General features: G+C 43.8%; 1 protein-coding gene across 12 annotated transcripts in view; it reads left to right on the forward strand.

Annotated features, from left to right (window-relative positions):
• The first annotated feature begins 304 nt into the window (after positions 1-304).
• Positions 305-26,286, forward strand: part of THSD7B (thrombospondin type 1 domain containing 7B) — a 336,463-nt gene continuing 310,481 nt past the window's right edge. For 9 of the 12 annotated variants that reach the window (XR_012777041.1, XR_012777040.1, XM_075511516.1 and 6 more), the window contains exon 1: positions 305-428. The gene's annotated coding sequence lies outside the window, so the exon portion shown is untranslated. Of the gene's footprint in view, positions 429-502; positions 633-2,543; positions 2,560-26,286 lie in introns of those variants that run through there. The other 3 variants (XM_075511517.1, XM_075511518.1, XM_075511519.1) reach the window with 3 other exon arrangements.

A 26,286-nucleotide genomic window follows, 5' to 3' on the forward strand; every position in this document is an offset into this window, starting at 1 on the left:
GGCTGTCGGGCCAGGCGAACCGGCCCAGGAGCTGAGGGCGAAGCCGGAGCCACCGCGGCCAGGGCGAGAGCGAGGGCGCGGGCACGGCCGAGCCCGCCGGCGCCGGGGGAACCCGCCCGGTTCAGCCGAGCCAGCCCCGCCGAGCTCCCGCCCCGCCGTCGGGCCCGCCGTGCGCCGGCGGACCCCGGGCCGAGGCGCGGCGCGGCGCGGCGAGGCGAGGCGAGGCGGGGCGTCCCGTCCCGCCCCACCGCCACCGCCGCCGCGGCGCGGAGCCGCCCGCAGAGGGCGTCAGACGGCGCCGGTTCCTCCGCCGGAGCGGAGCCCTCGCGGCGGTGCCGGGATGGGCGGGCGGCTGCCGCCGAGCCTCCATCTTCGCTCCGCCCGCGGCAGCGCGCCGCCGCGCCCCTCCGCGCCGCGGGGCTGAGCGGGTGAGTGCGCGCCCCTCCCGCGGGAGCGGCCGGCGCCGCCCCAGCGCCCGCCCGGGCTCGCCCGCGGCGCCGGCCCCGGCCCCGGCCCCGGCCCCGGCACCGGCCCCGGCACGGCAGACCTCCCCGCCGCAGCGGACCGCGCCGGGCTCGATGTCGCGCCCCGGGCTGCGAGGAGGTGCGGCCGTCCCGGTGCCGGGGGAGCGGGTGGGTCCGGGGGCCCGGGGGGGGAAGGCGGGTGGACGGTACCCGGCGGGTCGCGCCGCGCGGGAGAAGTTGCTGTGGTTTTCGGGACCGCTCCGGCTGAAATTCCTCGGCTCGCTCCGGGGCGGGGGAGCCCCGCCGCCCGCAGCCGCCGGCCCCGGCTCCTCCGAGGCGGCCCGGCTCCTGCCCGGCGTGGGGAGCGCGGCTCCGCGGGAGGCGGCCGGGCTGCGGGGGCAGCGGGCGGCGGGCGGGGACGGCCCCGGGGCACCCTCGGCTCCGGGAAAGCGGTGAAGTTTTAATAGGTATTAGGCAGTTAGGGCAGCGCGCCGCCGCGTTATCGCCTGCTTGGGCTCGGCACGGTAACTGCTGCAAACTCCTGGCTGCTAAAGAGCTCTTCAAAGTAGCCCAGGGTCTGCTCGCAGGGCTGTCTCTTCTGGGGCTTGTGCTTTTTGCCATGCCGGATGGCTTATAAAATCACACTTTTTCACCCACCCACCCACCCTCAGTCACGGTATTGAAATGTGTTTGAGTCGTCTTTTTCCCTCCATTGATTCTCCAGTCGGTGATTTTAAGTAAGGCACTCTAATACGCTTCTTCCTTGTACCATTCGTTACTTTGAACGTTCGTTCTTAATTTGTCGTGCGTGTCCTTTTATTTATTTTGTGTATTGCTATTCATTCAAGGTCAAACCGTATAGAGTTTGGACTTTATTTGTGTGAAGATGTGAATGAGGACTAGCTGTAGATGTGTTCCTTCCCTCCTCCTCTCTCCCTCCCTCCCACTCGTGTGCCTGCCTGAGCATTTCTGGAGAAGGCTTTTAAAAGAATAGATGAGGGTCATAAAAGTACCTGCTGACCGCTGCCTCCAGCTCTTTTGTATAATTGAAATATATTGTTTAATTCCTCTAATAGAAACAAAAAAACAGCTGAAAGAATTGATTTCCTGAGAATGTAATCTTTGAAAGAAGTTGTGCAGGGGATGTCTTCATTGTCTGTGCGGGTGAGTGGGATAATGTACCTGTGAGAACTAGGTAGCGCTGAAAGTATGTGAGAGAGGACGTGGTGACTGAGAGCGCTGCTGTTTCTTGTGCCTTGTGTCACGCAGGTGCCTTGCGTGGGTGTTCAACTTGCATCATAAAATCTTTAAGGAAACTGATTAAAAAAAGTGGTGAACTCTTTAGGTTCTGGATGGATTTCAGTGGACTTTAAGTAATGTCTTGTCAAAGATGAAAGAGATGGCATTAAAGTAACGTGCTTGAGTACAGGGATCCTTCTCAAGGAAGATGGGCATGGGTACGTCAGGGTGTGTGATGTGTGTGCCGCGCTGCCTGTTGGCTTGGCTGGTTCGCGGGGGTGTGACCAGCTCAAAATGCATAACATCACGTCTTTGCGGGAGTAGGCTCTTGGTGTTAAGTGCTAAATTTTTCTAAGGATGGAAGCGGAGAGGTTCTGTGCCTGCCTGTACCTTACACATTTGCCGGTTGGTTTTAGAGCATTGTGGAAGTTACTGCTTTAATTGATGCGAACATCAACAAGAGGAGCAATGATCCTGCTGTAAGTCATGATGGTTTTGCTGCTTTCTTTGGTGGGACTGGGTAAAGTTTCATTGTTGATTATTACAAAAAGTATTTAGACGCTTCTCAGCAAAGCCTTTTCTGCAAAGTCGGGGAAGGGCAGGAGGTTGTACATTCTTGCCTTTTTGCCTTGGTTCTTTGAGGGGAAGCTGTGTCTACTCATCTTCATACATGAAAACAGAGATTTTTTTTTTTTCTGACTGTAGCATTTAAAAGCATTTTCTGAAGAATCAGAAATTAACACCGCTCATTAGTAAGCTTCTCTTCTGCTTTGCCATGATGGTGTTTCAGAGATCCCATTTCACTCTGGTAACGGAAGACCAGGAGAGCTGTTGAGCTCCATCTGTATGCATTAGGGTAGGTGTTTGATTTGTACCCTGGGGCCATATTATCTGCTATTTCATTACTTCTGGATCAGTAATGATATTCAGGAAAACTGTATTTGTAGTGACTGCTTTCTAGGGACGTCTCTTCACTAGAAAGCCTTACCGATAAGGATCGCACTGATGCGTGTTTGCTGACACGCTGCTCTGGTAGGAGGCACTCAGGCTGCTGCTTTTAGCTGCCTTTGATGGCACAAAAGTTCTGAGGTTTGCGAGTAAGAAGTGGGGATTCCCACGGGTCTCCTTGCACTTCAATATAATTTGTGGGTTTTTTTTTTTTCCCTAACCAGTATTCAGTCTCTGACGTCTTGCCCTCAGACAGACGAGCAGAGCTCTCGTGCCTGTTTTAGACACTTGCTCCTTTTGTATTTGGGCACAGCAGCAACTATCCCAGTGGCTGGTAACAGAGGAGAGCACATGAGGAGCCTGAGCTGGAGCGGGTGCAACATGCCAGATGCTGCGGGTACCCTGTGCCAAGCTCGCTGCTGAATAACAGCACAAAGGTAGCGACGTGAGAGTGGTTTTGGGGAGTGGAAAAACCAGGTGGTGGTTGCACTTCGGAAGCTTTTGATTCCCCGTTCCTTTTGGTAGGTGGGCAGGAGGGTCGTGGTGGAAGATGTGCTGTGCTGTGAATGGTCCTGTCAAGGTGTCCAAGGCAACTAAGCTCGTCTGGCTGCACAGGCTGTAAGCAGAATGGGATAAGAAAATAAAAAAAAAAAACCAAACCAAAAAACCCCTGAGTTGACAGTGCTGCACCAACAGCCTGAATACCTGTGCCTGTTCTGCTTCCCTGCCCTGCAATGCTGCTTGCACCCACATACATTAACCGAAAGGGATTACGAAAGCTGAGCAGATGCTGTTGCAGATTAAAGAGGTGATGGAAATGCCTCCAGGGCAGGGGGTTGTTCAGGGAGGTAAGTTCTCCATTCTCTGTTAGAGGTATATGCTGTGCTTTAATGGTGGGTGCTGTGCCAGGGCTGGATGCTGGCGATGGGCTGGATAGGGGGAAAGCAGAAACCTGTCTGCTCGAGCTGCCTGATGCGAAGGAGGTTCTGGGAACTTCTTGGGGCATTTTGTAGGTGAGGGGAGCTGTCCTGCTGGACTGCCTCAAAGTGTATTCAAAAAGTAGGCGTCTAGGTTGTCAATTGTGAGGAACTTCCTTGAATCTTGAGGGTTTATGTTTCAGTATTGCCTGGCAATAGCGAAATGGTGAGTTGAAAGACTGAAATGGTGAGACAAAAGCATCGTTTTCACAAAACGCAGCTGCTTTGTTGTTTATTAACACAATAGAAAATGAAAATTTGTCTTGTCCTGGCTGTGGTTCAGAGGCTCCCGTGTTACCGGTGCGGCTGAAGAAAGGCAGTGCTGCTGGGACTGCCTAGGGGCGAGAGCTTATGTGGTTTGCCTGTAAACAAGGGATGTTTAGAAGCTACGGATGGGCTGTCTGGCCTCGTTATAATTGAGTTTCACGATACGACGGAATCAAACTTCCTGGCCAAAAATCTCTGTGCTGTCATGGTGTGTTGCTCGCCGTGTTCTGGGTCCTCCCATGCCATGAGGTTTTGCCCACATGTCACTCCAGCTTTTTGCCTGAGCTTTGAAAATCTTAATTTATTACTGAGATAGCATTCCAGATATTGGTAAAGCTACCTTTTCTGTTATTTGCCTCAAGATCATGTAAAGTAAACAGGAGGGTGTGCTGTGAAATGGAGGTGTGATTGCCAGGCGAGGCCCAGACAGTGCCGACGGATGCTGAACCTGGGGTGCTCCTGCTGGAAGCCCTGCATCCCACCACATCCAAAGCTGCTTCCAGGGTGGTGATGAAGTGGGTACTGTGGTAGGGGAAACAGATAAAGCACTGCAGGCAAAATAAAGTACTGTTTATTTGCAAAAAAAAAAAATCCCAGGGATTTGTGCCACAGGATAAAAAAGTTGTGTGTGTCATTTCAAACCAGGAACTCTGCAAGGAAGGCAGGTGTCTCTGCTGGCTCTGTGAGTCTGCAGAGGTCCAGCCCGAGTCACTGACGAACTGTCCTGCCTTACTTCTGCATCTGAGCACAAGCGCTCGTTGTCTGCAGTCTTGTTTTGAACATGAGAACCAGCAAATACTGTGCTTTGGACTAGCAAGCTTACCATAAACATGCTGGTAATGCTATTTCTGCTTTGAATAGCTCCTTATTGAGTCATCTTTAGGCATTCCTTTGTACTTCTGCTGTATTTAGCTTAAGCACTTGAGTACTTGGACATGCTGCATCATTTTTGTTGGGAATGCTTTTAGTTGCACTCCTTTCTATTATGTTTTTTATTTGTTAAGCTTTTATTCTGACTAAAACAACATCTTCTAATTTTTTGGGGAAAGCTTTTTGGTTGCTTCTCTCTCTTCTGTTGAGTCTCATCTAGCTAATGCTCATATTTTAGGTCTGAAAATAAGGTAGCTACTTTAAAAGGCTTTTTTTTTTTTTTCACCTGCACTCAGCTATTTTGAGAAAGCGTATGAAATGGGTGAGGGAAGAGAGATTCAAGGACCACCGAGAAAGCAAAGAAAAAACTGTATTAATGATGTAGTAAATTCTACCTGCCTAAGCTGTCTTCATCTTACCCGGTGGATTTTGCCTCCCTGTACTTGCCCGCCTGTTACAGCACTGTCCCCTTTGCTTAGGGTTGGAAACTGGCCCTCTGTGGGACTGCTGAGCGGAGCCAGAACGTGTGTGTGATGTATGGTGTCCATGCATGTGCAGGGCAGGTGCTAGCGGAGAGGGAATAACATGCAAGATAATCTGCTGTCCGATACCTGCAGCGGCTCCAGTGTCCCTTGGTGATGCAGACTGCCCGTGGATAAAGACAGAGCCTGTAAACCCAGTTGTAGAGCAGTAAAGTATGAAAAGTATTTCAGCTGAGGTGACGTGACCCGAAAGGGTAGTATGAACAAGGAGAGAGGGATAATAAATGGTTTTATAAAAGAAATGAACATTTAAAACTACTTAAAAACTACTAGAAAGTGAGGAATAGTCACCCTCCTGGCTCAGTTGCTGAAATAGAAAATCTAAGTGTTTCTGCGGAAAAGGGATATTCTGGTAGTGAATAGTGGGTATTTTTGAAAAGTTGGAGATAGTCTAAATTAACGTGGCAAAATTCTGCTCCCAGCCTGGCTCAGAGTGAGGGGGGACTCCTGTCTGTCTTCAGGTTGCCAAGAACGGACAGAAAGACGTTACGTGACATTTGGCTCTTTCAGACTGGCATAGCCTTCCAAAAGAAAGATCAAATGAAACAATCTTTTCAGTTGTTAGGTATAATTGTGGCCGTTCCTGATCCATCTCCCACAATAGCTCATAGTTCCTATTGGTGTTGTTTCAGCACATGGTGAGAGCAGCGTGGGCTTCTGTCTGCTGTGTTTTGAACAGGAGATTGTGGAGAGTGGAACTCGCCAGAGCAGTGTTTGTAGGATATATCAATATATATATTAAAAAAAGTGTTTTTTTTTTTTTTTTTAATACATGTATAACAGGAGAGTGATATTCCGTCTCTAGACAGAAGTTTTTTTCTTTGCTTAGGCACCTATTCTTACTGAATTGCTGGGTTTTCATTGCAAAATTGGTGTCAGCAGACAGTAGAGAGCAGAGCAGTGAGGCTGAGGGTACTGCAATATGGGGGTAATGACTGCTGGGCATTAATGTATGCCTGCTGAGATACTTAGAAAACTGTAGGCTGCAAATATTTAAGATTCTGTAATTAATTTCAGATATCTGTAGTAAACAAAATATACAGCTTTAGTAGCGGCGAGAGCAGTGAAGTCTGTGATTGCAACTATCTCAAGCAATGATGTCCAGTTTGTGTAGCATCAGTTTTTAGTGTGTGGTATTCGTTCATGAAAGAAAAAACTTGGGTGGTGGGAGGCTTGACAGATATGGCAAACATTATTTTACAAAACCATCCCAACAGAAACACAGTAGGATTTCTTCTTGTGTTTTGTTTTGGTGTTTTTGTTTTTTTTTTTTTTTTGTGTGTGTGTGTCTTGTTTTGCTACTTAAAAATTCAGCTGTGCTCCATCCTGTGAAATGTTTTAAAACCGTCAGGAAGATAACCTGTCCTGTGTAGGAATATGTATTGAATTATATTACAGTAGTTAATAAAACAGAGAATACGCCCACAGCAAAAAATGTAATGGATGGAAGAGCGACCTGAAGATGTAGCACAATAAAGGTGAGTGCAATTCAGCTGTTAATGAATGGGATTAAAACTGGTGTTTATGAGCGCGGGAGGCTTTCCACTGGGATGGAGTCTGTTTTGTGGCTGGCTTTTTGTCCCCTGTGGGTTGAAACAGAGCTCTCTTCCAGAGCCTTTCTGAAGCTCAGCACGGATGATTTGTATTCTCCTGGAGAGTAATTTGTCAGGAGATGAACGGCAATATGCTCTGTTTGCTGGAACAGCAGAGACAAGTCCAGTTAAAGGCTTATTTTTTGGGGTAAAGTAATTTTTAAACTTTCCATCAAAAAAAGTCATAAATACCTGTGCTTGGCCTAGATTTTTTCCATCTCAAGTACTTTAGTGGCAAGTTCAGGTGCTGCATAAAACAGAGAGACCCAGAGCTTCCAGTTGGGGAGGACACAACTTGGTCCGTGGAGAGCTTATTGCTAGGGAGAGGTCACCATTTTAGAAGTAGTAAAATGATTTGGGAACTTGATAAATTTTGTCTAAACATTGCAGGATTTCATTATAGTATTTTTAAGTAAAACTTTGATTCAAAATGGAAATTGAAACAAAATAAGGAAAAGGTTAAATTTCCCCAAAACGAAGAGGTCATTTTTCTGGAATAAAACTTGGCTGCCTCTAAATGAAAGCTTTAGTGTTGCTTTCTACCAGAAGCAAGAAAGAAAATAAGCATTCAGTTCTAGTTCAGTTCTTATTTTGGGAAGGGAGGTGGGTTTTTTTTTTTCCTTTTATTTTTTTCCTCCCAGTTTGTCCATTGAACAGAAAAGCCTGTTAATCTCCAGGTCCAACTCTGGGAGCGTTGAGGATTGCTGTCTTCCTGTTACTGCTGCTTTGGTGTTAAGCTGGGAATGATTCTCTCCTCTTCTTCTCCAGTATCACGTCTAAGTCAGATATTAAAAACATACATTTGATAGAGTAGCTCTCGAATAAGTTATCTTCTGAGGCTTTTGTTAAAACTTCTCAGTTCTAGATGATGCTCTGGTTCATTTGTTGTATCCCTGGAGCTTGGGGCTGGAATTTGGTAAGGAAGGATTTCTTTGCAGAGGCTGCTTCAGTACCTTATTAATTTGTCTTGTTTTGCTGAACACAGAGAGATGTGAAATGAGTCCGAGATGTTTGGTCAGTGTACTGAAATGATAAAGAAAACGTGGACTGGGACAATGCCCTGCACTGAAGCTAACCTGGTGGAAGAATGAGCAAATAGAGAGTAGCTTTACAAGTTGACAGGGAGCGGTGAGATAAATGTGTGGTTTATAGAAAGGAAACAGTAGAATGTGTTTAAAATAACAGAAAATTGCTCGTACTAGGAAGTTTGCAAAGATGACAGAAATTTGGTATTAGGACCAGGGAAAAGGAGATGTGCGAGTGACAACCAGGAGATGGTTGCAATTTGTAACGGAGATGCGATATGATGGGAAGGAGTTTTGGTGAGTGCAAACGAGAAAGAGGAGAGGCAAACAAGCGAGCTGGTGTCGAGAAACAGATTTGAACGGCAAATGTGTTCAGAAAACAAATGGGTTGGAGCCTCTGAATGACAAGGAGAGAAGAAAAGACATGAAAAAAAGACATGATGCAGCTTCGATTTTAGTGAGCTGCAACAAAAAGAGGATGTTTTGTGTCACTCTGACCATGATGGAAATAGGAACTAGAAAGGAGAGGAGAAACTTTAATGAACAAACAAGATGGAGACAGAAATGATGGAGGCATGTCAAGATTTGTTTTTTTCCCTTAAAATAAAAAAACCCCTACTCCCACCCTTCCAAAAGCCAAGCCACCCCCCCTTCATTTTATATATTTGGCTACATATATCATGTCAAATTTGTTTGATATATCTGCTTATATCATGTCTAATTTTGGCAGGAAGTATAACACTAATTACATTTACTGTCAAGTTGATTGCCTCTTCCCTGCGCAGCGCTAACTGAGCCTGGCTCGCGCTCTGTTTAAGTAGGTATAACTTTTTCCCTGGCTATTTGGAAGAGTCTCGGCTGTGGAATACCCTTTCTCTGGGTCTAGAGAAATATTAGCTTGTCAGTCTTCCAGATGAGCTGTAATGACTTTCATATCAGGAAAGGTTTAATGCAGAAAGGTATTGATGGGCTAGAATGATAAGATTGGACTTTTTTTTTTTGAGAGAGAGATTGGGAGGGGTTTTTTGGAGGGGTGCGAGGTATTTGGCACCTTGTAAAAGGTGGCATGTGTTAATTATACTTTGAAAAGAAAGTGGAAGATGCCTTTGTGGGTCAGTTCTGAAAATGACATGCTGTCTTGGTCTTCTAGGTATCAGCCTCTATATTTGGCAGTTTAAAAATACAAATTAGATGAAGACAACAAAGAATAAGTCTATTATTTTGATTCTGGGATGCTCCTTACGAATATTCCTGAAAGAGGCAGGAGGGAAGCTGAGTAAATAATTTGGTGGAGAAGAAGGGGGGCAGGAAGGCTGAGTGGGGAGTGGTGTTAGCAGGAATAAAGAAAATGGAACTTAGCACTGTGGCTTCACTGAAAATAGTCATAGCAAGAGTCATCCTCCTGCAGAGGGTGATGAGGGGGAATGCAGTGTGGGATGCAAAAGTTTGAAAATGCTTTCATAGCTGCATAAAGTGATTTGCCAAAATACCTCTGGAAGGCAGAACATCTAAACTGAAGTGATTTGGAAGGGCAGGCAGAATTGGGGAAGCGTCTGATCCTGCAGAGGAGCACATTTGGAGGTGAAAACTTTGGGAATTACTTTTCCAAAATTGACTCCAATTTGAGGTTAGGATGAATGCCTGTCTGCCTTTAGGAAGACACAAATAGTTACTATTTTCTGCTAAACTTGAGAAGAAAAATCTGAATAACACTACTGGGACTGAGAGCTACAGGTCAGAAACTTTGAGTAGCAGCATTAATTGCTCCCTTTAAAGGATATAAAGGATCAGAGTCTTTAAGGGCTTGCCTAAAGATGAGAGCAATATTAATGCCAGTAAGTGATGATACAGCAAGACTCAAAAAGGCGGGGGGAGGTTTTTTCCTTGTTACTCCAAAATAAGACCAACATACTAGTGACTCGGGTGTTAACTGTTGGAAGTATTGCAGCATTACTTCAGTCGTGTGCTGTGTTTAATACTTTCTATTCCATTGCCACTGATGTACAGGATCAAGCTTCAAGAAATATTAACAGCAGGAGTAGATGTTGCAGTGCGTCACTGGGTTGCCTTGGGTCGTCCACTGTAGAGATCTTTCTTCTAATTTCTTAAAATTTCACTAAGTTTCTGCTAAATTGTTATCGCAGCCTTTCGGTAAATGATGCCACACTTGATTTTCCATCCTTGTCATCTTCAGGTTTGCATCTTTGTGTTTGCAAGTTATGCTCCGTTCTCTTAGGTGATGTTTTAATGTTGCTGACTCCTGTTAAAAAGATATGGTGGCTTAGAATATGTGAACTACCCCATGTGTGCTCCTACTGTATTGCTGAGCTCTTATCGTTAGTTCAGGCTATATTGGAAAAAGGCAAATATTGAGGGAATCAGTGATACATGACAGAACTTGCAGTTGGAATGGATTATGGTGTTTCATTGTGGCAATAATTTTTAAGAAACCTGGATTTCCACAGCTGCCTGTAGGATTCTGTATAATGATAATGAAGCGATTTCTGCATCCTTCTCTCACGAAGGTATTCAGAAGATTACTTGCACGCTTATTCATGCAAGCAAGGGTTTTGGAAATCAGAAGTTTCCCAGTGTTGCAGAAACAAATAAAAAGCTTTGTTGTGTCTACAGTTATGTTTGCAAAAGAATCTTCATTGTAAAGGCATGTGATGCTAAAAAATTTGTTGGGCTTTCCTCACTCCTGAGATGCTTTCACTACTCTTTGCCTCCCTTGCTGTGTCCTTTAGGAAAACTTCTCTTGTCTCTAGGGAATGAGGAGAGTTGTGGGGGAAGTATCATAATTTGCAAACAAGAACGTTTTTTAAATATTTAGATTGGTTTAACTTCATAGCCACAGGTGGCGGATTTTTTTTTTCTCCTGTGATTTCAGATATGCTTGCTGATGATCTATGGAAAATGATTTAGATTTGGCTTTTTCAGTTAAAAAAAAAAAAGTACTTGCCTGCTGACTGCTTTTTAGGCTAAGTTACTAGGAGCTTGCCTTCACTGGAATAGTTTTTAGAGTTTGTAAGAAAATCCTGTTGGACTATGTAATGACGTGTTTGGATTAAGTTTCCTCCCTATTGCACATTCTACAGGAAAATGTATTTTCTGTTAGTCTGGTAGATAGTTGTATAGGGTAGATTTTGTTTGCCTTTGAAACAGCAGAAGTCTCCTAGGCAATTCTATTAAATTCCAGATAATTCGAGGGAGGGAAGGGAGGGAGCATGCCTCCTCCCCTTTCCCTACCCAACCGGCTCCTCCTCAGGCTGGGCTCGGGTGAAATGTATGTGAAGCTGATGGAAGTAGCTAAGAAACTTTTGATGCTGATCATCACAAGTCTATGGGGCCTGATGAGATCCACCCGAGAGTGTTGAAGGAGCTGGCAGATGTGCTCACCAAGCCCCTTTCCATCATTTACCAGCAGTCCTGGCTAACTGGGGAAGTCCCTGCTGACTGGAGATTGGCGAATGTGACACCCATCTTCAAGAAGGGCCGGAAGGAGGACCCGGGGAACTACAGGCCTGTCAGCCTGACCTCGGTGCCGGGGAAGCTGATGGAGCAGATCATCCTGAGTGCTATCACACGCCATGTAGAGAATAACCAGGGGATCAGGCCCAGCCAGCATGGCTTCAGGAAAGGCAGGTCCTGCTTGACCAACCTGATCTCCTTCTATGATAAGGTGACCCGCCTAGTGGACGAGGGGAAGTCTGTGGATGTTGTCTATCTAGACTTCAGTAAAGCCTTTGACACGGTTTCCCACGGCATTCTCCTGGAGAAACTGGCTGCTCATGGCTTGGACGGGTGTACTCTTCGCTGGGTAAAGAACTGGCTGGACGGCCGGGCCCAGAGAGTGGTGGTGAATGGAGTTTACTCCGGTTGGCGGCCGGTCACAAGCGGTGTTCCCCAGGGCTCTGTGTTGGGGCCAGTTCTGTTTAACATCTTTATCAATGATCTGGACGAAGGGATCGAGTGCACTCTCAGTAAGTTTGCAGACGACACCAAGTTGTGTGGGAGTGTTGATCTGCTGGAGGGTAGGCAGGCTCTGCAGAGGGACCTGGACAGGCTGGATGGATGGGCCAAGGTCAATTGTATGAGGTTTAACAAGGCCAAGTGCAAGGTCCTGCATTTGGGCCACAGCAACCCCATGCAACGCTACAGGCTTGGGGAAGAGTGGCTGGAAAGCTGCCTGGCAGAGAAGGACCTGGGGGTGTTGGTTGACAGCTGCCTGAATATGAGCCAGCAGTGTGCCCAGGCGGCCAAGAAGGCCAATGGCATCCTGGCCTGTATCAAAAATAGCGTGGCCAGCAGGACTAGGGAAGTGATTGTGCCCCTGTACTCGGCACTGGTGAGGCCGCACCTCGAATACTGTGTTCAGTTTTGGGCCCCCCACTACAAGAGGGATATTGAGGTACTGGAGCGCGTACAGAGAAGGGCAACGAAGCTGGTGAAGGGTCTGGAGCAGAAGTCTTATGAGGAGCGGCTGAGGGAGCTGGGACTGTTTAGCCTGGAGAAAAGGAGGCTGAGGGGAGACCTCATCGCTCTCTACAACTGCCTGAAAGGAGGGTGTAGAGAGGTGGGGGTCGGTCTCTTCTCCCAGGTAACAAGTGATAGGACGAGAGGAAATGGCCTCAAGTTGCGCCAGGGGAGGTTTAGACTGGATATTAGGAAATTTTTCTTCACCGAGAGGGTTATCAAGCATTGGAACAGACTGCCCAGGGAAGTGGTTGAGTCGCCATCCCTGGAGGTATTTAAAGGACGTTTGGATGAGGTACTTAGAGACATGGTGTAGTGGTGGTTTTTGGCAGTGTTAGGTTTATGGTTGGACTCGATGATCTTAAAGGTCTTTTCCAACCTATATGATTCTGTGATTCTGTGATTCTGTGATCTTGGATGATGTGTGGTAAGCAAAACATGAGGTTGCATACTAAAGAAGGTTAAAAACTTGTTTCCAAAGAAAAATACTTTGAACTCTAGCAATATACCCCTAGACTACATAAGTGATCTTGATTTTTGCATTTTTATGTTTATCTGTTAGTAGTTACATGAGTTCTGTAATGATGGTGTGGGCTTGCTTATTGGATCAAGTAAGAACGAAGAAGGGAAACACTTAAGCTTGAGCTCAACTTTAAATACTTGAGGTATTTCATGATAGTAAGCATATTTTAAAAATTTTAGCTGATGGTTGGCAGCATCAAGACTTATGTCCTCAGGATGGATAGTGAAGACCCCATTAGGCAGGTGTTCAAGATTTGATGTTCTCACTGTAGACTGAATTTTTGTACTAACAATATCTGCAATTACACATTATAGAAAATATTTGCATTTTTCCTGGATTCAAATCCCCAAAAATAAATAGTTGCAGGTTGAAATACTGGCAGTCTGGCAGTGTATTTAAGCTTGCTGTGTAGATTACTATTACATTTGTTTGCTGTCTGGGGATGCAGCTAGCAGAGCTAAAAAACCTCTGAGCTGATCGTTATCAAGCTTTTAAAAGGAGTAGCGAAGTATGAGTGTCAAATTCTGTCTGAAATCTGAATATCTATTTTTTAATGTGAACTTACCTAAAACTTTGAAAAAATAATACAGGAACTAATGCCTGACCTTGTAATTAAAACTTCACTAGTTTTTTAGGTGTTAGTTTTGTCAAGATACTTTTGCAGTGTAATGCTCTTGGTGGCAGAGCTTTTTGTATTCTCCTCGACGGATAAATGATTAATGGTCTCAACACTGCCTTCTGGATCACCTTGTAAGAGGTCTCCTTCATCAATCTGGCAAGGGGATTGTATGGCAGTTTGCACCCTAATTACAGTCCCCAGCTGGGGATGTGCTGCTTAACAGATTACTTGCAGCAGAAGTACAGTCGGCGCAGATATAGATGACCATGGAGTTGTTTGACACTCGGGTACAAAAATTAGATTTCCTTTCTAGAAAAAAAATCCACTTCATATAAACAGTGCAACAGATAAAAATGTTTAGCTGGAATTAACTCTGTAACTTAAAGGTTTAATAATAACAGCAGTTCTGTGTTTCCCTGTTTTCATCTTTTCCCTTCCCTTCTCTTGCAGTCTTATAGACGAGGGCAGTATTGCAAACCAGAAATTTTATTACCAATAGAAACATTAAGGTATTCCACAGGGCAAAACAAAAGTGATTCAAAAGGTGCTTATACAGATAATAAGTTTTAGCATTGAACAGTTTACCCAGAAGACAACAGATTATTTCTAGTGGTCTGTCATTACTGTTGGCCTTTTTTCTGGCTCATTTGTGGTGTAATGCTGCTACTCAATTAAGATGTATTTCGGTAAAAACTATGAACGACAACTGCCCTGCTTCCACCGAGCGTATTGCTAAGCATATACGTATGTGCCTATTGCTCAGTCTGACAAATATGAGCGTGTTGCTGAGAAACAGCTTATTTAAGGACTAAGGCACGGAGGAAAACTTGCACAGCATCCAGTCAAACACAAAAGCAAAGTGCCAGTTTTGGTATTTGACAATGAGAGGATTTTGTGCTTTGGAAGGATGTAATTGCCAAGTCATTCTGCATATACATGTCAGCATTGTAGTAGGCAATATTGCCAAATCAGGTAACATTATGAATATCTTGGCAATCTGGAAAAAAACCTGATTTGTTTTTTTAATGATAAGCATTTATTTTCATGACTGTTTGAAAAATAATGTTAAAAAGTCTGAGGATCGTCTGGGCACTGATAACTTCCCACTGGGTGACATGTACTTGAAGGATAAAGGCAGTGAAAAGGGGTACCGGTAGACTGAGGCTGGAGGGAGAAAATTTGAACTATTTGTGCTTATATCCTGACGAACTAGAATGGCAGAATTGTAGGCATTAGTATTTGTGGTTAGGACAGTAGAAACCTTCAGTTGTGCAGTGGCTGCTGTGAAGGTGTGGATGTGTACGTTTGACTTTGTCTAACTTGAAAGAGGGGAAAAAAAAAAGTCAATGAAAAAGTAGTTGCATATACCTGACCTGTGGTTTGAGTGCTATGGAATGGCAGCAAGTCCTGGGAGTCTTCTCGCTATCTGTGAGCTCCACTGTCTTGGAGTGTGAACGGGAGCTGATAGGCATGTGTAAAGCAGGAGTTTATCACTGTCTTGTCCTAAGTTTGGAAGAAAATCTCCTCTGAAGTTTTTACTCCTAGAGATGGTCAGATAATGGTTTGTTATGGTGCATTTACTCTTTCTGGGTTTCCTTCCCCAAGAGAAATGGAGGAATTGACCCTAGAGTTGTTATATTATCTGGAAATCGCATGCACTGTATGGTGAAAACACATCTGAGAGATCATTTGGAAGGTTCTGGTTTCTTTGACCCACGTTTACGATCAGCTGAAACTCACAGCTTTCCGGTATTCTGGTTCCCTTTTTGCTCCTTTGGCTTCCATCAGAAGCGAGCGGTCCTTCCATGCCTCGTCCTCTCAGCTAAAAACTGAAGGCTGGCTGTTCAACTGCTCTTTACTGTCTTGTTAAAAAGCAGATGCAGTGTTTCCTTCATATCTGCCTTTCAGGTGCAATAGCAACATGGCTTGGTGTTCATGTGAGCGTTCATCACTCTTCTGTTTGCAGAAGCAATTGCAAGCAAATGATCCAGGTCGTTGTTATTACTCATATTTTGTGGTTTTTTCCAGTTCTGCGGCTTCAGCTCCATATATGAGCTGCTTTGACACGTCATGAAACAACACATCGCGGTCTGTAGTCGTGCATATTAATTGCCAAGTGAGGCACTGCCTCTTGCTGATCTTGGTTTTCCTTTGGTGGTTCTCTCGGGTTCTGTTTCAGGACAAATGCGTTGTAGGTACTCGAGAGGAAAACATTTTCTCCTATATTATTTCAGCAAATGGAAACCCTTTTTTACTCTGGCTGAAGACTTTGTCTTGGCTGCAAGCCTGAGAGATTTAAACATTTGCTGTTCCTTTTATTGTCCAAACCTGTGCAGCATATTTTAAGTGAGCGAGCAGTCTGTCAAGTTATTAGAAATCATTACTTTGCCACAGAGTTATTGAATGGATGTGAAAACAGGTGTTTGTCAGATTTTACCTTCTGGACTGAATATTTTTGATGTTTCGGGAACTTTTATCTGCAGTCAACCATTGTGCTTTGTGTAGGAGAAGGCTTGATTCAGATTATCTGAGCAATTGGGAGCAGAGATGTGGTTCTGTGATTCATAATTGAAATTTAGCCTTTAGATTAACTTCGTTAGTATGCTGTTGAACAAGGACAGGGTGTTAATAAACGAAAAAATCCTTCTGGGTTTGAGCACTGAGTGCCCCAACAGGTCGTTGCAGTTCATTATGAAATTTTTATTTTTGTTGTGACAGCATTATTTTTGATTTGACCAGGCTCTTTTTGTCTTTATTCGTCAAAATTGTACAAATATTTCTGTATGGAGAGAAATAGAGAAAGGGTTTCTCTAATGTGAGGTTGAACCCAAAATTCTAGTAAAGCCACGTTTATGAGCCATTCTGAGATTAAGAAAAGGAACTTTAGAAAGTAGACTTCAGTTTCCTTTCTAACTGATAATTTAGTGTAATGAGTGAAACCTTACTTGTATTCTTAAAACACTTGACACTTTCTGGGGCAGTAGAAACTTCACAATCTGCAGTCATTAGACAGTAGGCTTGTAAATGTTTGTAAAAAATGTACCTGTTTATCCTACTCAGATGAAAAATATTCATTTCTGGCTTCCATATTCTGATTACTTTGTAAATTCTTGATCTTGATTTTCATTGGTGTTTTTTTTTTCATCTGGATTTTCTTTAGGTCATAGTTCAGCAAAGCACTCACCAGCACTTGAGCACATGTTTTGAAGTCACTTGGACTTCAGGTAGCTTATTAAAGCTGACCTCTGTTCCCAGAGAGATGTGTTACTGTAACGCATTATATCATATAATGCATTATATAAATGCATTTAGAATCTCTATCCTTTATTGGATGCAAGGGGGAAGCATAGTGACAAAGGATGAGGAAAAGGCTGAGGTACTCGATGCCGTCTTTGCCTCAGTCTTTAATAGTAAGACCAGTTGTTCTCTGGATACCCAGCCCCCTGAGCTGGAAGACAGGGATGGGGAGCAGAATGAAGCCCCCATAATGCAAAAGGAAATGGTTAGCGACCTGCTACACCACTTAGACACACACAGGCCTATGGGGTCGGATGGGATCCACCCAAGGGTATTGATGGAGCTGGTAGAAGTGCTCACCAAGCCGCTTTCAATCCTTTGCCAGCAGTCCTGGCTAACTGGGGAGGTTCCAGTTGACTGGAGGTTAGCAAATGTGACGCCCATCTACAAGAAGGGCCGGAAGGAGGACCTGGAGAACTACAGGCCTGTCAGCCTGACCTCGGTGCCAGGGAACGTTATGGAGCAGATCATCTTGAGTGCCATCATGCAGCACGTACAGGACAACCAGGTGATGAGGCCCAGCCAGCATGGGTTTATGAAAGGCAGGTCCTGCTCAACTAACCTGATCTATGACAAGGTGACCTGCTTAGTGAATGAGGGAGACGCTGTGGATGTTGTCTACCTAGACTTTAGTAAAGCCTTTGACGTGGTTTCCCACAGCATTCTCCTGGAGAAACTGGCTGCTCATGGCTTGGAGGGGTGTACTCTTCACTGGGTAAAGAACTGGCTGGATGGCTGGGCCCCAAGAGTTGTGGTGAATGGACTTAAATCCAGTTGGCGGCCGGTCACAAGTGGTGTTCCCCAGGGCTCTGTGTTGGGGCCAGTTCTGTTTAATATCTTTATCAATGATCTGGATGAGGGGATCGAGTGCACCCTCAGTAAGTTTGCAGATGACACCAAGTTGTGTGGGAGTGTTGATCTGCTTGAGGGTAGGAAGGCTCTGCAGAGGGACCTGGACAGGCTGGATCGATGGGCTGAGGACAACTGTATGAGGTTTAACAAGGCCAAGTGCCAGGTCCTACACTTGGGCCACAGCAACCCCATGCAACGCTACAGGCTTGGGGAAGAGTGGCTGGAAAGCTGCCTGGAGGAAAAGGACCTGGGGGTGTTGGTTGACAGCTGGCTGAATATGAGCCAGCAGTGTGCCCAGGTGGCCAAGAAAGCCAATGGCATCCTGGCTTGTATGAGGAATAGTGTGGCCAGCAGGACTAGGGAAGTGATGGTCCCCCTGTACTCGGCACTGGTGAGGCCACACCTCGAATGCTGTGTTCAGTTTTGGGCCCCTCACTCCAAGAGAGACATTGAGGTGCTGGAGCGTGTCCAGAGAAGGGCAACGAAGCTGGTGAAGGGTCTGGAGCACAAGTCTGATGAGGAGCGGCTGAGGGACCTGGGGTTGTTTAGCCTGGAGAAAAGGAGGCTGAGGGGAGACCTTATGGCTCTCTTCAACTGCCTGAAAGGAGGGTGTAGAGAGGTGGGTGTTGGTCTCTTCTCCCAAGTAACAAGCAATAGGACGAGAGGAAATGGCCTCAAGTTGCGCCATGGAAGGTTTAGATTGAATATGAGGAACCATTTCTTCACGGAAGGGGTTGTGAAGCATTGGAAAGGGCTTCCCAGGGAAGTGGTTGAGTCCCCATCCGTGGAGGTATTTAAAAGATAGGTAGATGTGGTGCTGAGGGACATGGTGTAGTGGTGGACTTGGCAGTGCTAGGTTTCTGGTTGGACTTCATGATCTTAAAGGTCTTTTCCAATGTAAATGATTGTATAATTCTATGCATATCTCACAGTAGCCCAGCATAGAAGGGAGTATTCAGACTTCTTCAGGTGGCATTTTCTTGCATGAAATAAAGGTTAGTGCAGTTGAACTTCAAATGACTATGCTGTAACTGTGAGGCCATTGTTATTGTTTTTATTTTTTAGGCTGTTTTTGCATTTGTATACAATGTTTTGTATACTTTGCATGGTTTTAAGGAAGATTTAGATAGATTCTCATTTGTTAGTCATAGAGCAGTACTAAGAAAGTAAGGTCAAGAAAAAAAATCCTGTTACCAGAATGGAAAAGAAGATACTGGGGATTTTTGGTTCCTTCCCATCCTCACAGTTGCTCTTGATCTCCCTAAAACCTGTATCAGAATATTTTGAGTTGTCTGTACATATGCTCTTCAGTGGAGAGCTGTACACTTGATGTAATCCTCTGTGCTTTGAGGTGGCATGGCATCTGCTTCTGCAAGAAAGGCTTATGAATTTAGCTTTTTTTCTACATGCAGCCTTGAGGGAAGCACGGATTGCTGAACAACAGAGCAGGTTGGTGTCAAGTGCTTGAAAGGTTGGGAGCTGAGTTTGAACTCTTCACACCGAGTCTGTGTGGGCTTGAACAAATTTAGCTCTGGGGAGCTTTGTGGCTTACTGCAGCTGAGAGTCTGGAGTAAATGCAGTGGTGATGTCGGAAAGTTTGGAAAAGAAAAATGAAGAGAAAAGCAGAAAGTGTTTGTTATGAGTGGTGTGTTAGAGTCCTTGAGTATTTGTGAAAAGTGTAGATTGTGGTCTCCTGACATATATGAATGGGATATATGTTACACTTTTCCATAGGGTTTGGATTGGGAGGGGGGACTTAAAAAATGCTGAAAGTTGTGACTGAGAAAAATTAGCTGTATGAGGCAGTTTAAGATATAAGGAGTTTAATAATTTCCATTGTTTCCTCCTATGTAAGAGCAGTACTAACCAGCAGAAGTAGTACACATCCCAAAATGTCTTAATTCTCACAAAAAGCTATTGTTAGGAAAGCTTGACTTAAGATAGTCTGCTAGACTGTGTGGGGGAAAACGTGAAAATTTTGCCATTGCTAGTTTCTAGCTTACTGCAACCACTTTGTACAAGAAGTGAAATATTTGACCTCTAGAAGGAACCAGGACCAAAAATATGAAATAAAAATAATTTTCAACTCTTTTTTCTTTTCTTTTTTTTTCCCCCGGAAGACAAAATTTTGACTATTTGCTACGCCTTTGAGCAGTACCCAGAGTATAAAATATTGTATTTAGTTTTTAAAAGGGAAGCCTAATCTGTAAGAGCTTGCATTTTTCTAAGAGAAAGCCATGCATAGAGAAAGGAGAGAAAAGGAAGTAAATTAAACAACTATGGAGTTAGATAACATTTAACTATAGTCCGATAGTACAAAGTTTGAATGATGAACTACCTACTCGAAGACCAAAAGATAAACTTGGTCTCCCCGTAATCATTAACATTACGCTCGATAGGTCCTGTGAGAGCAAGCACAGTTTGTGAAGGTACTTGAATACGGGACGATGGTGGCTTTGGTTCACTTAATGAAGTGGAGTTTCCAGTAGGAAAATAGTATGAGAGAGGTACAAAAAGAGTCTAAAGAGGTTGGGGGGGGGGGGGGGGGGGAAGTAATGTTTGCTTTTCAGGAAACCACTGTTGATACTTTATTTCAGCAAGATGCTGTATACATGTAATAAATTCTGTGGGGATGCTCAGGAGTCAAATGTGCTCTCCAGTATTTTGTTTTGTATAATACAGAACCTCCACGTTACCAACATTTTTCTGTTCGTCCTGATCCTTAGGTTGGGAGCAATCTCCTGACCTTGGCAGCTCCAGTTGGGGAGTACGTTTATCCTTTGCGTGCCCTGGAAAACTTACTGCCACGGCACGGCTGTCCTCGCTCAGTAGGTTTGCCGCACTGAAAGAGAAGTGCTTGTTTTCGTCCAGATAACTCGAGATCATGCTTAATTCAAAACAATTAAGGCAAAATGCAAACAGTCATTTACCTACAAAATTCAAAATAGTAAAATCACAGATGGAGAAATGAGAGGAAACCTTCACTTACTTGTAGATTTACAAAGGTTAAACTGGAAAGGTTTGTCTACGTGATGTGCTGGAGCCTTTCTTGACATGGTGATGGTCGTGTGTCCTCTCTTCTTGTGTTCTTGATGCTTCCCATAGTGCTAACTGGAGAATTTTCATAAGTATGGTGGTGTTTATGGCCAGTCTCTCTTCTGAAGTCTGACAAAAGATGCAGACAAATTTAACCTTTTAACCATAATCTAGGTTATTTTTCTTATCCAGGGGTTAGTGTGACGAGTCATCTTAATTAAAATAGACAATCTTTATTTCTTTGGAGATCCAAATGTATATAATTTCCTGTATTTAACTGACTACTTAATTACTCCTTGCCTCAATAAAGGGTAAAACTCTTCTCCTCTATCTCTTTGGTGACCTGTTGACTAACTCCATGTAAGGTGTCTCCTGTGCTGAATCTCGTGTCATGCTGTCTAGTAACTAGGATACTAGATACAAATATTAAAATATGTGTTGCTCATTACTGGTCCTTGATTGAGACCGTGACATAATGACAGTTATCTGACTTGGTGTGACTGACCCTGTCCATATAACATCTAAGAATATTGTAATACATAGCTATCCTTATTATAATGAAAAATTATGGTAATAAAGTTTAGTTTCTGTAAGACAAATGTGTATGAAGTACAACCGCAAGTGAAAACCTTTCACTGAGCTAACAGCCTCTCCCGTACGTTCTCAGTCTCTGCGTCCTTTTCCCCCTCGTTGCCGCTTTTCATGAACGCAGCCAAAAGAGGAAATGCAAAATGGGAAAACGTTGAAACCCACCAAAGTCAGTGTGAGGTTTCTTGTTGAGTTAAATGGGAATACAAAAGCTAGTGGTCTTGTATTTAGCTTTAAATAAATTTCCCACTGTATAGAAGCACTGTCTGGAAATAAACTGTTTCAGATACCTTCCTGTTCTCTAGTAACATAACAATATAGTCTGAAAGTCAACATACCTTGAAAGAATTTAAGCAAAATTGAAAAAGCTTGAATAGAGCTTTCAATAGAGTCTGCTTCCAGCTTTTAATATTATTATTTTGATATCCCAGATTTTGATACTATTTTTTTTCTTGAGTAATTCACAGAATCACAGCCTGAGCTTTTAAAATACCTTCTTGCTTGTGGAAAGTATCTGGTAGGCTGTTTCTGTTGAAACAGAGCTTAATCTTTGGCTTCACTGATCCTCTCTTTTAGTCAGAGGTGTCACTTACTTCAGGTCAGTTCAGGCACACTATAAATCAGTACCTTCTTACTGGTCAATCAGTGATTGATTCAATTTTGCAGCACTCAAAGGCAGTCTTTTCTAGTTTAAAACTGAGTTAATGTGGCCTAAAAGGATTGAGCGCATAGCTGGGAGCTTGTGAGTTCTGGAGCCAAGACTGGTATTATTGGTTTGCAGTGTGGGCTTGGGCAAATAATTTTACATTTACAACATAGAAATACTTGTACTTGAGTCTTTCTCTCTCTCTCTTTTTTCCCTTTTTTTCTCCCCTGTGTTAAACTTGAGTTCTTTAAGGACCTGATATCTGACACCATGTTCAGAGTTGTTTAGCTTCCCTAGTATCTGGAAGTACTTAGAGATGGAAAATCATGCACCCTGGTGTGTGTCTCAGATGGAGATACATGTGCTAATGGAGCTTTAAAAAAAAAAAAAAGGTATGTTTGCAAAGGCCTTTGACACCTTTGCAGAATGATTGAAAATAAGACCAAATGGACCTTTAAGATGTCTTCAAAAGTTTAATAGAATATTGATTTTCTTTTGACGGTATGGAAAGCCTTCATCCCATGCCATGTCCTGTCTACACCACAGCCCATAGATTGGAAACACTCAAATCCTTTGCGGTACTGAATAGTGGATAACGAGTGCATCGTGATGGGACTGAACTCTGTATGTTAGTATTAAAAAGCACTCGGGAGTGACTAAGTCCTCTGATGTGCGGTTTTGATTTTTGTGCCTTGTACTCTAGAAGAGTTGCTCTCTCACATATTGGTCTTCCTGTGAAGAGAAGACCTATATGTATATACTTGTGTCTCTCTGGACTTCTAAGATAGCTCATGTACATATTGTGTAACTTTTCAATAATCTCAGTGAATGAGAAAGTACAGTTAGTGTGGAGGTGCAAAAAATTTCAGTTTATGAGTAAAAAAAGAAAAATCCCTTAAAAAAAAAAAATCCACTTTTTCAAATGGAACAAAGTCTAGACTTTTATAATTGTTTCAAAATTAAGTATGCTTTTTAAGTAATAACAAGTTAAATCTATTTTCCTGTGGCAGATGAGACTACAAGGATAACTGATAGCAAATCAAAGGAAAGTAGGAATGGACTTTTATCCTCTTTCTTCTGTCCTGCTGTCTGTGGGCCTTCAGCTGTGGTATTCTCTTGCTTACTTTGAAATTGCCCCAGTTAGGTTGGTGTGAAGTTATTGTTGCTATGAGGGAAATGAGGGAAATGTTTTTACCTTAGGACGTGTTTCATCTGACTAGCCTTGAAAGGTTTTTTTTCAGCAGTAGTTCTATTTTCAAAAATACAGCCAGCATTATAGTGTGGGCAAGTAAGGAAATCAAAGAAATACATTTTCTGAGAGTATGCTGTATTTTTTTGCTTATCAGAATGCCTCTGAAATTCTGTTCTCTTGAAACAACAACAAGGAAACATTTCTGTTTTTCTGATTAGAGGAAAAAAAAGTGAAATATTCTGTCTGATCTGTGGAATGGATCTGTTGGATGGTTGGGCCCAAAGAGTTGTGGTGAATGGACTTAAATCCAGTTGGTGGCCGGTCACAAATGGTGTTCCCCAGGGCTCTGTGTTGGGGCCAGTTCTGTTTAATATCTTTATCAATGGTCTGGATGAGGGGATCGAATGCACCCTCAGTAAGTTTGCAGATGACACCAAGTTGTGTGGGAGTGTCGATCTGCTTGAGGATAGGAAGGCTCTGCAGAGGGACCTGGACAGGCTGGATCGATGGGCCGAGCCCAACTGTATGAGGTTCAACAAGGCTAAGAGCCAGGTCCTGCACTTGGGTCACAGCAACCCCATGCAACGCTACAGGCTTGGGGAAGAGTGGCTGGAAAGCTGCCAGGCAGAAAAGGACCTGGGGGTGTTGGTCAATAGCCACCTGAATATGAGCCAGCAGTGTGCCCAGGTGGCCAAGAAAGCCAATGGCATCCTGGCTTGTATGAGGAATAGTGTGGCCAGCAGGACTAGGGAAGTGATGGTCCCCCTGTACTCGGCACTGGTGAGGCCGCACCTCGAATGCTGTGTTCAGTTTTGGGCCCCTCACTCCAAGAGAGACATTGAGGTGCTGGAGCGTGTCCAGAGAAGGGCAACGAAGCTGGTGAAGGGTCTGGAGCAGAAGTCTTGTGAGGAGCGGCTGAGGGAGCTGGGGTTGTTTAGCCTGGAGAAAAGGAGGCTGAGGGGAGACCTTATGGCTCTCTACAACTCCCTGAAAGGAGGTTGTAGAGTGGTGGGTGTTGGTCTCTTCTCCCAAGTAACAAGTGATAGGACAAGAGGACATGGCCTCAAGTTGCGCCAGGAGAGGTTTAGATTGGATATGAGGAACAATTTCTTCACGGAAAGGGTTGTGAAGCATTGGAAGGGGCTGCCCAGGGAAGTGGTTGAGTCCCCATCCCTGGAGGTGTACATGTGGTGCTGAGGGACATGGTGTAGTGGTGGACTTGGCAGTGCTAGGTTTCTGGTTGGACTAGATGATCTTAAAGGTCTTTTCCACCCTAAATGATTCTATGATTATATGAATATACCTGGAGCAATTCCAGTGCAGCGAGGGACGCTCTGGGTAATGAACAGATCAGAATCTTGCAAGGGAGGCTGCTCTTGGTGCATAGTGTTCAACAGAGTGTCTCTGACTTATTTAGCTCTTTTATGTCTCAATATTCTGTATTTGCTGAAAAGTAATTGTTAGTGTTCTGTGTTGGGTTTGCTGCCAGTGTCATAAGTGACTGACTTGATGAATCAGTGCTGCCTGAAGGAGCTTTGCTTTTTTTGCTGATCTAGCATGGCACATACAGCCACATCCTCGGCTCTTGTAGATGGGCATAAGTGGCAACTGTGGCAAGCTGAAGATTAGTCCAAAAAGCTTGTTTCTATGCATCTTTAGCTTCTCTAAATGTATGCCTATATATATGCCAAAATTTATGAGTAATTATTCCATTAAAACTTGAATATTTGAAGAAGCTAAAACAAATGAGTTGTGCTAACATTGTATATGACTGAATTTGCATATTCTGTTTAATAGATACAAATTGTTACTGTGTTTAGTTTAATTTGTCATCATTTGCCCTGCTTTACTATTGTTTTGGATGCAAAAAATTAAGGTCTGATCTTGTAAATCCTTACTTTTCCACAGAGACTTACTGACATCTATATAGGAGTTGGTTGACTGACTCGAGCATGTGTCTACTGGTGTTCCCACTCTACCTTCTCCTTTCTGGTTGCTTCTTGGTACAATTCAGAGTTTGACCACTGCGGTGCTGGAGTGGCAGTAGCTATAGAGATGAGAATGAACTGAAGCCAGCACTTGTAAAGCAGCGAGTTAATAATATATTTATAAGGATACTATATATAGGTACTTTGATATCAATATATACTATTAAATAATGTATAATGTATTTACAGGAAAGAAATTTCAGCTCTGCAGAAGCAATTGCATGTACAATTACTTAGCAACAAGAATCGCATGCTATGGTGTAGGTATAGATAATGTCAGTCTGTTTAAAACCAAGTGGAAGATTGCTGTAAATGTCCAGAATGGGCTAAATGCCATCTGGATTCTTAACAGATTTTCAAGCAGGTTTTAAAATTTAGAGGAACCTTTTGAGGTAGTAAACAGAATTTAAAAATCCATGTGACTTTGAACTTGAGAATTGGAGAATCTTCTGTAAGAGATTTGTCGGCGTGGGAGACGCAGTGTTTTAGTGAGCTACCCCTAGAATAGTTCCTTTGGGGAGCTCAGGATTATTGGAAACCTCTCCACCAAGTGTTGGGAATATTTGTTTGGCCTTGCCTTCTTTCACAGAAGCAGTAATGGTTGTATGATAGGACTTTGGAGATTAAATAATGTTCTTTTATTATATAGAAGAAAACGAGAGCTACTCAGCAGTGTAGGTCGGTCTTCAAATCCAGTAAGGCAGGTGGTCATAGGCAGAAGCCAGAAATCCCTGTGTAAATGTTAACACTTATTAAAATCAATGTTTTTCTTTCTGTAGTTTCAGCATGTTAAGAGGAGAAAGGGGAAGAAAAGGTTAATCAAATACAAGTATAAACAATATGTTGGCTTGTAAGGCAATCATTTCGTATTTCTATTCAAAGCCATTAAGCTATAAGTTTTCTAGTTCATAGGTGTGAACAAAACCAAACCAAAAAGAACCCCTCAACCAACCAAAAAAAACCCCCAAACCCAAAACCAAACCCCAAAACAAACAAACAAAAAACCAACCTGAAAACAAACGCACCAAACACTGCTTTGTTTATGAAACAGTAACAGAGGTCTATGAATTGGCTGCTTTGACTCAGGAAGTCTTGTCCTGTGTCCCATCAGCCCGTGCCCACCGAGGGCAATACGGTTGATGCAT

The sequence above is a fragment of the Mycteria americana genome, chromosome 9, assembly GCF_035582795.1.
Source record: "Mycteria americana isolate JAX WOST 10 ecotype Jacksonville Zoo and Gardens chromosome 9, USCA_MyAme_1.0, whole genome shotgun sequence".
NCBI classification, from domain to species: Eukaryota; Metazoa; Chordata; class Aves; order Ciconiiformes; family Ciconiidae; genus Mycteria; species Mycteria americana.